The sequence below is a fragment of the Oncorhynchus mykiss genome, chromosome 13 (assembly GCF_013265735.2).
Source record: "Oncorhynchus mykiss isolate Arlee chromosome 13, USDA_OmykA_1.1, whole genome shotgun sequence".
In the NCBI taxonomy this organism is placed as follows: Eukaryota; Metazoa; Chordata; class Actinopteri; order Salmoniformes; family Salmonidae; genus Oncorhynchus; species Oncorhynchus mykiss.
In genome coordinates this window covers 365001-375130 of record NC_048577.1, presented here as the reverse complement: position 1 = coordinate 375130, position 10130 = coordinate 365001, and the positions used below count along the sequence as shown (strand labels likewise).

At 41.8% G+C, this 10130-nt stretch overlaps 1 protein-coding gene across 1 annotated transcript in view; it reads left to right on the top strand.

Moving 5' to 3' along the window:
* Positions 1 to 2748: 2748 nt before the first annotated feature.
* Positions 2749 to 10130, top strand: part of LOC110513795 (voltage-dependent T-type calcium channel subunit alpha-1H) — a 136381-nt gene continuing 128999 nt past the window's right edge. The window contains exon 1 of the mRNA XM_036939803.1: positions 2749 to 3102. The gene's annotated coding sequence lies outside the window, so the exon portion shown is untranslated. The remainder of the gene's footprint in view (positions 3103 to 10130) is intronic.

Below are 10130 nucleotides of genomic sequence, written 5' to 3'. Positions count from 1 at the left end.
TCTGATATGGTGTCCTATAGGATATACTACACCCCTAATGATAGAGTGAAGTCTGGTTACCTTCTAGGATCTCTGATATGGTGTCCTATAGGATATACTACATCCCTAATGATATAGTGAAGTCTGGTTACCTTCTAGGATCTCTGATATGGTGTCCTATAGGATATACTACACCCCTAATGATAGAGTGAAGTCTGGTTACCTTCTAGGATCTCTGATATGGTGTCCTATAGGATATACTACACCCCTAATGATAGAGTGAAGTCTGGTTACCTTCTAGGATCTCTGATATGGTGTCCTATAGGATATACTACACCCCTAATGATATAGTGAAGTCTGGTTACCTTCTAGGATCTCTGAGGAATAAATACAAACTTGATTTGACTGGTTGAAACAACATTTAGGGTGAGATTTTCACAGATTATTTTCTAAGCAAATTGAACGAGTGGAAATACAAAGAGTCTATAACTTGGGTGACTGGAGTCTTTGACCATTTTTAGGGCCTTCCTCTGACACTGCCTGGTGTAGAGGTCCTGGATGGCAGGCAGCTTAGCCCCAGTGATGTACTGGGCCTTCCTCTGACACCGCCTGGTGTAGAGGTCCTGGATGGCAGGCAGCTTAGCCCCAGTGATGTACTGGGCCTTCCTCTGACACCGCCTGGTGTAGAGGTCCTGGATGGCAGGCAGCTTAGCCCCAGTGATGTACTGGGCCTTCCTCTGACACCGCCTGGTGTAGAGGTCCTGGATGGCAGGCAGCTTAGCCCCAGTGATGTACTGGGCCTTCCTCTGACACCGCCTGGTGTAGAGGTCCTGGATGGCAGGCAGCTTAGCCCCAGTGATGTACTGGGCCTTCCTCTGACACTGCCTGGTGTAGAGGTCCTGGATGGCAGGCAGCTTAGCCCCAGTGATGTACTGGGCCTTCCTCTGACACTGCCTGGTGTAGAGGTCCTGGATGGCAGGCAGCTTAGCCCCAGTGATGTACTGGGCCTTCCTCTGACACTGCCTGGTGTAGAGGTCCTGGATGGCAGGCAGCTTAGCCCCAGTGATGTACTGGGCCTTCCTCTAACACTGCCTGGTGTAGAGGTCCTGGATGGCAGGCAGCTTAGCCCCAGTGATGTACTGGGCCTTCCTCTGACACTGCCTGGTGTAGAGGTCCTGGATGGCAGGCAGCTTAGCCCCAGTGATGTACTGGGCCTTCCTCTGACACCGCCTGGTGTAGAGGTCCTGGATGGCAGGCAGCTTAGCCCCAGTGATGTACTGGGCCTTCCTCTGACACCGCCTGGTGTAGAGGTCCTGGATGGCAGGCAGCTTAGCCCCAGTGATGTACTGGGCCTTCCTCTGACACTGCCTGGTGTAGAGGTCCTGGATGGCAGGCAGCTTAGCCCCAGTGATGTACTGGGCCTTCCTCTGACACTGCCTGGTGTAGAGGTCCTGGATGGCAGGCAGCTTAGCCCCAGTGATGTACTGGGCCTTCCTCTGACACTGCCTGGTGTAGAGGTCCTGGATGGCAGGCAGCTTAGCCCCAGTGATGTACTGGGCCTTCCTCTAACACTGCCTGGTGTAGAGGTCCTGGATGGCAGGCAGCTTAGCCCCAGTGATGTACTGGGCCTTCCTCTGACACTGCCTGGTGTAGAGGTCCTGGATGGCAGGCAGCTTAGCCCCAGTGATGTACTGGGCCTTCCTCTGACACCGCCTGGTGTAGAGGTCCTGGATGGCAGGCAGCTTAGCCCCAGTGATGTACTGGGCCGTGCGCACTACCCTCTGTAGTGCCTTGCGGTCAGATGCCAAGCAGTTGCCCTACCAGGCAGTGATGCAACCGTCCAGGATGCTCTCGATGGTGCAGCTGTAGAACCTATTGAGGATCTAGGGACCCATGCCAAAGTCTCCTGAGGGGGAAAAGGTGTTGTTGTGCCCTCTTCATGACTGTCTTGGTGTGTTTGGACCATGTTCGTTTGTTGGTGATGTGGACACCAAGGAACTTGAACCTCTCAAACTGCTCCACTGCAGCCCTGTCGATGTTAATATGGTCGTGTTCAGCCCTCCTTTTCCTGTAGTCCACGATCATCTCCTTTGTCTTGCTGAAGTGGAGGGAGAGGTTCTTGTTCGGGCACCACACTGCGAGGTCTCTGACCTCCTCCCTATAGGTCGGTCTCATCGTTGTCGGTGATCAGGCCTACCACCGTTGAGTCGTCAGAAAACTAAATGACAGTGTTACCGTCCTGCCCCAGTCTCTCTCCTAGGTGGTGACTATTACCCTCTATTACCCTCCTGCCCCAGTCTCTCTCCTAGGTGGTGACTATTACCCTCTATTACCCTCCTGCCCCAGTCTCTCTCCTAGGTGGTGACTATTACCCTCTATTACCCTCCTGCCCCAGTCTCTCTCCTAGGTGGTGACTATTACCCTCTAATACCCTCCTGCCCCAGTCTCTCTCCTAGGTGGTGACTATTACCCCCTATTACCCTCCTGCCCCAGTCTCTCTCCTAGGTGGTGACTATTACCCTCTATTACATGCATGAACATAACCAACGCTCTAGGGAGGGTCGTTGCAGCCTCCACTATCCCGGTCTTCCCCTTTGTTGACCGACGGGGCTGTGTTCAGAGAGACTCGGTGTGATACCTGGTTCTTCTACTGTATCGGCAGACGGATGCTGTTCTGCTCGTGCGCTCCCTGGATGTACAGTAAGCCTGTGCGCGAGGGGAGGGCTGTCGGTCGGTCACGTGGTCCTGCCTTTCACCGGGTGCGGCTGAACTCGGGTTTGTGACTCGCGCTTTCAGAGCGGAGCTGATCGGGGATGCACTAGAACACCCTCCGTTACCGGCCGTATGACCGTGTGTTTTGGTTCTAAAGTTCAAAACCTCTCTCTTTCTCTGAGACTGCGGTGTGCTTTGAGACAACGTGACTGGTGAGTTTTTTTCTCCCCTGTTGGATATTGGGATTTTAACTGGAGCTCACCGACAGCGAGAGCTAGAGCAGTGGCTGGATAACAGATAACGGATATTACTGGGGAAACAGAAGCACGCAGATGGAATACCACGGGTTGGGGAGTTTACGGGAGTGAAGCTCTCCTAGCGGATGGACTCTCCTCTCATCGGCTCTCTCCGGTAACTAACTAACCAAGGACTATAACGTTACTCCGTTCTCTCCTTCTCTCTTTATTTACCCCTCCATCTCTCTCTCCCTCTCTCTCAATTCAATTAAAGTCCTCTCTCTCTCTCCATCTCTCTCTCTCTCTCTCTCTCTCTCTCTCTCTATCTGTCTCTCTTTCGTCCCCTCTCTCTCGTCCTCTCTCCCTCTCTCTCTCTCTCTCTCTCTCTGTCTCTCTCTCGTCCTCTCTCTCTATCTCTCTCTCCATCTCTCTATCTCTTTATCTGTATCTCTCCTTCTTTTTAATCTCTATCTTCTCTGTCTGTTGTGTGTTGACAGATTTGTTCCACTGTAATGTTACTTACAATGTATCTGTTTCTTGTATGATGTACAGTTGGAAGTCGGAAGTTTACATACACTTAGGTTGGAGTCATTAAAACTAGTTTTTCAACCACTCCACACATTTCTTGTTAGCAAACTATAGTTTTGGCAAGTCGGTTAGGACATCTACTTTGTGTATGACACAGGTCATTTTTCCAACAATTGTTTACAGACAGATTATTCCACTTATAATTCACTGTATCACAATTCCAGTGGTTCAGAAGTTTACATACACTAAGTTGACTGTGTCTTTAAACAGCTTGGAATATTCCAGAAAATGATGTCATGGCTGTAGAAGCTTCTGATAGGCTAATTGACATTTGGGTCAATTGGAGGTGTACCTGTGGATGTATTTCAAGGCCGACCTTCAAACTCAGTGCCTCTTTGCTTGACATCTTGGGAAAATCAAAAGAAATCAGCCAAGACCTCAGAAAAAAAATTGTAGACCTTCACAAATATTTAACTGTTTGGCCATAATGACCATCGTTATGTTTGGAGGAAAAAGGGGGAGGCTTACAAGCCAAAGAACACCATCCCTACCGTGAATCACGGGGGTGGCAGCATCATGTTGTGGGGGTGCTTTACTGCAGGAGGGACTGGTGCACTTCACAAAAATTATGGCATCATGAGGATGGACAATTATGTGGATATATTGAAGCAACATCTCAAGACATCAGTCAGGAAGTTAAAGCTTGGTCACAAATGGGTCTTCCAAATGGACAATGACCCCAAGCATAATTCCAACGTTATGGCAAAATGGGCTAAGGACAACAAAGTCAAGGTATTGGAGTGGCCATCACAAAGCCCTGACCTCAATAGAACATTTGTGGGCAAAACTGAAAAAGCATGTGTGAGCAAGGAGGCCTACAAACCTGATTCAGTTACACCAGCTCTGTCAGGAGGAATGGCCAAAATTCACCCAATTTATTGTGGGAAGCTTGTGGAAGGCTACCCGAAACGTTTGACCCAAGTTAAACATTTTAAAGGCAATGATACCAAATACTAATTGAGTGTATGTAAACTTCTGACCCACTGGGAATGTGATGAAAGAAATAAAAGCTGACATAAATCATTCTCTCTACTATTATTCTGACATTTCACATTCTTAAAATAAAGTGGTGATCGTAACTGACCTAAGACAGGGAATTTTTACTAAGATTAAATGTCAGGAATTGTGAAAAACTGTTTAAATGTATTTGGCTAAGGTATATGTAAACCTCCGACTTATTTTCCCTTTTGTACTTTGTAGTTTGTGTATGGGTCATCTATAATAATAATAGTCATCTCTTTATCTCTCAGTAGAATAATAGTCATCTCTTCACCTCTCAGTAGAATAATAGTCATCTCTTCACCTCTCAGTAGAATAATAGTCATCTCTTTACCTCACCTCTCAGTAGAATAATAGTCATCTCTTCACCTCTCATTAGAATAATAGTCATCTCTTTACCTCACCTCTCAGTAGAATAATAGTCATCTCTTCACCTCTCAGTAGAATAATAGTCATCTCTTCACCTCACCTCTCAGTAGAATAATAGTAATCTCTTCACCTCTCAGTAGAATAATAGTCATCTCTTCACCTCACCTCTCAGTAGAATAATAGTCATCTCTTCACCTCTCAGTAGAATAATAGTCATCTCTTCACCTCACCTCTCAGTAGAATAATAGTCATCTCTTCACCTCACCTCTCAGTAGAATAATAGTCATCTCTTCACCTCTCAGTAGAATAATAGTCATCTCTTCACCTCTCAGTAGAATAATAGTCATCTCTTCACCTCACCTCTCAGTAGAATAATAGTCATCTCTTCACCTCTCAGTAGAATAATAGTCATCTCTTCACCTCAACTCTCAGTAGAATAATAGTCATCTCTTCACCTCACCTCTCAGTAGAATAATAGTCATCTCTTCACCTCTCAGTAGAATAATAGTCATCTCTTTACCTCTCAGTAGAATAATAGTCATCTCTTTACCTTTCAGTAGAATAATAGTCATCTCTTTATCTCTCAGTAGAATAATAGTCATCTCTTCACCTCACCTCTCAGTAGAATAATAGTCATCTCTTCACCTCTCAGTAGAATAATAGTCATCTCTTTACCTCTCAGTAGAATAATAGTCATCTCTTTACCTCTCAGTAGAATAATAGTAATCTCTTCACCTCTCAGTAGAATAATAGTAATCTCTTTACCTTTCAGTAGAATAATAGTCATCTCTTTATCTCTCAGTAGAATAATAGTCATCTCTTCACCTCACCTCTCAGTAGAATAATAGTCATCTCTTCACCTCTCAGTAGAATAATAGTCATCTCTTTACCTCTCAGTAGAATAATAGTCATCTCTTTACCTTTCAGTAGAATAATAGTCATCTCTTTATCTCTCAGTAGAATAATAGTCATCTCTTCACCTCACCTCTCAGTAGAATAATAGTCATCTCTTCACCTCTCAGTAGAATAATAGTCATCTCTTTACCTCTCAGTAGAATAATAGTCATCTCTTTACCTTTCAGTAGAATAATAGTCATCTCTTTATCTCTCAGTAGAATAATAGTCATCTCTTCACCTCACCTCTCAGTAGAATAATAGTCATCTCTTCACCTCTCAGTAGAATAATAGTCATCTCTTTACCTCTCAGTAGAATAATAGTCATCTCTTTACCTCTCAGTAGAATAATAGTAATCTCTTCACCTCTCAGTAGAATAATAGTCATCTCTTCACCTCTCAGTAGAATAATAGTAATCTCTTCACCTCTCAGTAGAATAATAGTCATCTCTTCACCTCTCAGTAGAATAATAGTCATCTCTTCATCTCTCAGTAGAATAATAGTAATCTCTTCACCTCTCAGTAGAATAATAGTCATCTCTTCACCTCACCTCTCAGTAGAATAATAGTCATCTCTTCACCTCTCAGTAGAATAATAGTCATCTCTTCACCTCACCTCTCAGTAGAATAATAGTCATCTCTTCACCTCACCTCTCAGTAGAATAATAGTCATCTCTTCACCTCTCAGTAGAATAATAGTCATCTCTTCACCTCTCAGTAGAATAATAGTCATCTCTTCACCTCACCTCTCAGTAGAATAATAGTCATCTCTTCACCTCTCAGTAGAATAATAGTCATCTCTTCACCTCAACTCTCAGTAGAATAATAGTCATCTCTTCACCTCACCTCTCAGTAGAATAATAGTCATCTCTTCACCTCTCAGTAGAATAATAGTCATCTCTTTACCTCTCAGTAGAATAATAGTCATCTCTTTACCTTTCAGTAGAATAATAGTCATCTCTTTATCTCTCAGTAGAATAATAGTCATCTCTTCACCTCTCAGTAGAATAATAGTCATCTCTTCACCTCTCAGTAGAATAATAGTCATCTCTTCACCTCTCAGTAGAATAATAGTCATCTCTTCATCTCTCAGTAGAATAATAGTCATCTCTTCACCTCTCAGTAGAATAATAGTCATCTCTTCACCTCTCAGTAGAATAATAGTCATCTCTTCATCTCTCAGTAGAATAATAGTCATCTCTTCACCTCTCAGTAGAATAATAGTCATCTCTTCACCTCACCTCTCCGTAGAATAATAGTCATCTCTTTACCTCTCAGTAGAATAATAGTCATCTATTTACCTCTCAGTAGAATACTAGTCATATCTTTATCTCACCTCTTAGTAGAATAATAGTCATCTCTTCACCTCTTAATAGAATAATAGTCATCTCTTCACCTCTCAGTAGAATAATAGTCATCTCTTTACCTCTCAGTAAAATAATAGTCATCTCTTCACCTCTCAGTAGAATAATAGTCATCTCTTCATCTCTCAGTATAATAATAGTCATCTCTTCACCTCACTTCTCAGTAGAATAATAGTCATCTCTTTACCTCACCTCTCAGTAGAATAATAGTCATCTCTTCACCTCTCAGTAGAATAATAGTCATCTCTTCACCTCTCAGTAGAATAATATTCATCTCTTCACCTCTCAGTAGAATAATAGTCATCTCTTTACCTCTCAGTAGAATAATAGTCCTCTCTTCACCTCTCAGTAGAATAATAGTCATCTCTTCACCTCACCTCTCAGTAGAATAATAGTCATCTCTTCACCTCTCAGTAGAATAGTAGTCATCTCTTCACCTCTCAGTAGAATAATAGTCATCTCTTTATCTCTCAGTAGAATAATAGTCATCTATTTACCTCTCAGTAGAATAATAGTCATCTCTTCACCTCTCAGTAGAATAATAGTCATCTCTTTACCTCTCAGTAGAATAATAGTCATCTCTTTACCTCTCAGTAGAATAATAGTCATCTCTTTACCTCTCAGTAGAATAATAGTCATCTCTTCACCTCACCTCTCAGTAGAATAATAGTCATCTCTTCATCTCTCAGTAGAATAATAGTCATCTCTTTACCTCTCAGTAGAATAATAGTCATCTCTTTACCTCTCAGTAGAATAATAGTCATCTCTTCACCTCTCAGTAGAATAATAGTCATCTCTTCACCTCTCAGTAGAATAATATTCATCTCTTCACCTCTCAGTAGAATAATAGTCATCTCTTTACCTCTCAGTAGAATAATAGTCCTCTCTTCACCTCTCAGTAGAATAATAGTCATCTCTTCACCTCACCTCTCAGTAGAATAATAGTCATCTCTTCACCTCTCAGTAGAATAGTAGTCATCTCTTCACCTCTCAGTAGAATAATAGTCATCTCTTTATCTCTCAGTAGAATAATAGTCATCTATTTACCTCTCAGTAGAATAATAGTCATCTCTTCACCTCTCAGTAGAATAATAGTCATCTCTTTACCTCTCAGTAGAATAATAGTCATCTCTTTACCTCTCAGTAGAATAATAGTCATCTCTTTACCTCTCAGTAGAATAATAGTAATCTCTTCACCTCACCTCTCAGTAGAATAATAGTAATCTCTTCATCTCTCAGTAGAATAATAGTCATCTCTTTACCTCTCAGTAGAATAATAGTCATCTCTTTACCTCTCAGTAGAATAATAGTCATCTCTTCACCTCTCAGTAGAATAATAGTCATCTCTTTACCTCTCAGTAGAATAATAGTAATCTCTTCACCTCTCAGTAGAATAATAGTCATCTCTTCACCTCACCTCTCAGTAGAATAATAGTCATCTCTTCACCTCTCAGTAGAATAATAGTCATCTCTTCACCTCTCAGTAGAATAATAGTCATCTCTTTACCTCTCAGTAGAATAATAGTCATCTCTTCACCTCACCTCTCAGTAGAATAATAGTCATCTCTTCATCTCTCAGTAGAATAATAGTCATCTCTTTACCTCTCAGTAGAATAATATTCATCTCTTCACCTCTCAGTAGAATAATAGTCATCTCTTTACCTCTCAGTAGAATAATAGTCCTCTCTTCACCTCTCAGTAGAATAATAGTCATCTCTTCACCTCACCTCTCAGTAGAATAATAGTCATCTCTTCACCTCTCAGTAGAATAGTAGTCATCTCTTCACCTCTCAGTAGAATAATAGTCATCTCTTTATCTCTCAGTAGAATAATAGTCATCTATTTACCTCTCAGTAGAATAATAGTCATCTCTTCACCTCTCAGTAGAATAATAGTCATCTCTTTACCTCTCAGTAGAATAATAGTCATCTCTTTACCTCTCAGTAGAATAATAGTCATCTCTTTACCTCTCAGTAGAATAATAGTAATCTCTTCACCTCACCTCTCAGTAGAATAATAGTAATCTCTTCATCTCTCAGTAGAATAATAGTCATCTCTTTACCTCTCAGTAGAATAATAGTCATCTCTTTACCTCTCAGTAGAATAATAGTCATCTCTTCACCTCTCAGTAGAATAATAGTCATCTCTTTACCTCTCAGTAGAATAATAGTAATCTCTTCACCTCTCAGTAGAATAATAGTCATCTCTTCACCTCACCTCTCAGTAGAATAATAGTCATCTCTTCACCTCTCAGTAGAATAATAGTCATCTCTTCACCTCTCAGTAGAATAATAGTCATCTCTTTACCTCTCAGTAGAATAATAGTCATCTCTTCACCTCACCTCTCAGTAGAATAATAGTCATCTCTTCATCTCTCAGTAGAATAATAGTCATCTCTTTACCTCTCAGTAGAATAATAGTCATCTCTTCATCTCTCAGTAGAATAATAGTCATCTCTTTACCTCTCAGTAGAATAATAGTCATCTCTTTACCTCTCAGTAGAATAATAGTCATCTCTTCACCTCTCAGTAGAATAATAGTCATATCTTCACCTCACCTCTCAGTAGAATAATAGTCATCTCTTCACCTCTCAGTAGAATAATAGTCATCTCTTTACCTCTCAGTAGAATAGTAGTCATCTCTTCACCTCTCAGTAGAATAATAGTCATCTCTTTACCTCTCAGTAGAATAATAGTCATCTCTTCACCTCTCAGTAGAATAATAGTCATCTCTTCACCTCTCAGTAGAAAAATAGTAATTATCAGTCTAAAGTTGTACCTCTTTACTTCACCTCTCTCAGTGTGGAATATTTACAGTCTTCAGGTTCATGTGATATACATGTTCATTTGGCATCATTTGTTGCCATGTTTGTCTTTGGCCCAGTTATGTGTTGTGTGTGTTAGATAATCCATATGGGAAGTCAGTTCAAACCAGACCGTCATCACTTAGAAGTGGACTGTTAAAGGCCCAGTGCATTCAAAACGGTCAT